Genomic DNA, 2,034 nt, shown 5'->3' with positions numbered 1-2,034 from the left:
AGCCTTGGAGGAGATTATGTTGAGAAATAAAAAAAAAAAAATTCTTAAAAACGTTGTTTTTCTTGGTCAGGCCGGAAACTTATCAATCCACCCTCGTATCATATATGTACGCTTATTCTATTTATGAACAAAATCAGTGATAGATCTGAGTGCATATATCAAAATAGGAAACGTTGACAAAACGACTTCCATGAGCTCAGTGTTGATCGATACTATCCAGCGCTATCGACGCCATATTGGCTACTCTTAGCCGCTCTCTTGGCTCCTCTTCTAAAATAGCCGAAATCCGTTAAAGTGTTTGCGCATCGCCACATTGAATTTCGCGCACGCCTTTTTGCATGCAGAAATTGAATTTCAGAGCACGCGAATAAAAATCATCCCAAACTCAACACATCTGTCAGTTAATTATCATATTAATTCTATATCAGATATGAGACACTGCACTTAAGTTCCATTTCTGGTTGAAATTAAGTGACTTACTCAATTTAATGCAAAAATGAAATTCATCTAGATTTAAAATTCATCATCTTGTATTACTGTGCACTATACAGGGACTTGAAATTTTCACTTTTAAGGTGCTTTTTCACCTTCATGTGAATGTAAATTCTCATAGGATCCGATTGGACTATTATTATAGTGTTTTGAAATAGATCAATCATAACAATTTCGTCCATTATGAATTTTCAATTTTTTTATTTTTAAAATCAAAACTAAGATCAATTTTTTTGAAAAAACGCTTCTGTGAAAACATTTTTTCTTTTTTTAAAAAGTAAGTGGCTTTTTTACACTTTTAAGTCATTCAGAAGAAAAAGTGGATTGGAAAGAATTTCTTAGCCAAATTGAGATTTTTACGCCCAATAGTACCAGGTTATGATTAGATAATAATACACACAACGAAGGGTCTCAAGATAGTTCCCGGGCGCTGCGTAAGTTGCATGTGATGAACCGAGCGTAAAAATTTCAATTTGCCTACGAAATTATATCTTGCCCACTTTGTCTCCTACTTTACTTTAAAGGTTGTAAAAAATATGATTTTCTGTATATATATTATATAATCGTAACGTGGTACCCTAAAACTTAAAAATCTCAATTTGCTCACGAAATTTTGTCTAGCCCTTTTTTCCTTCCATTCGACATTAAAGTTTGTAAAAAATATGATTTTGTGTGTATAATATATAATCATAACCTAGTACCCTAAAACTTAAAAATCTCAATTTGACTACGAAATTATTTACCGTCCACTTTTTCTTCTGCATGACTTTAATGAGTGCAAAGAAAGCTTTTCTTTAAAAAGTAAAGAAGGTTGTAAAAATAGGGTTTTTAAAAAATTCATTTTAATTTTGATTTAAAAAAATCAGAATGTACAAATATTGTTAGGATATTGCTAAAGGACATAAAAAGTATATACAAAATACTATAATAAAAGTCAAATCAGATAATCCTAAAAGAAGTTACACTAAAGGGAAGCTGGAAAAGCACATGAAAAAGTAAAAACTGCAGGACCCTGTATATAGACAACAGCTTGATAAATGTACATATAATTTGGTGAATTCATTAATTAATTTTTAATAAGGTCCATTAGGACTATAATTCAGACAAGTTTGATCCCGATTTTAAAACAGCAATTGTTTTAGGTTGGAACACTTTGACTTTGCAAATACCCGTGACTTTGACTTCGCAAATACCCTTGTCACTAAAGCGGGGTAATCAAAACGTCAACAGTCAGGGTCGCCTGAACCGTTACAAATTAAAACACATAATATGGCGCAATATACCATACTGAGTACTCGCGCTTTGCGGCCCTGCTGGGGCGAAAGTTTTAACCGGTTCTCGCTCTGCCCGCCGTGAAACTGCGTGGACCAGGAATTCTACGAATTAAAAAACCGGGGATTACAAAATCGTAGTTCGGGTGTATGTCCATTTTATCAATATTTGAGACTCCGGATTCTATAACCACGCATAAAATTTGCCTGGCCGCTTCAGGCCGCTCGAGTTGGCCCGTGATGGCTTGAAAATCAGTTTTCGAAAATTCAA

General features: G+C 33.9%; 1 protein-coding gene across 1 annotated transcript in view; it reads left to right on the top strand.

The window, feature by feature from the left end:
* LOC117176999 (glutamate receptor 1-like) overlaps positions 1 to 2,034 on the top strand; it is a 176,419-nt gene that overhangs the window by 138,498 nt on the left and 35,887 nt on the right. The window lies entirely within an intron of this gene.

Source organism: Belonocnema kinseyi, chromosome 7 (assembly GCF_010883055.1).
Source record: "Belonocnema kinseyi isolate 2016_QV_RU_SX_M_011 chromosome 7, B_treatae_v1, whole genome shotgun sequence".
NCBI lineage: Eukaryota > Metazoa > Arthropoda > Insecta > Hymenoptera > Cynipidae > Belonocnema > Belonocnema kinseyi.
The sequence above is the reverse complement of the archived record's forward strand: the minus strand, read 5'-3'. Positions and strand labels throughout refer to the sequence as shown.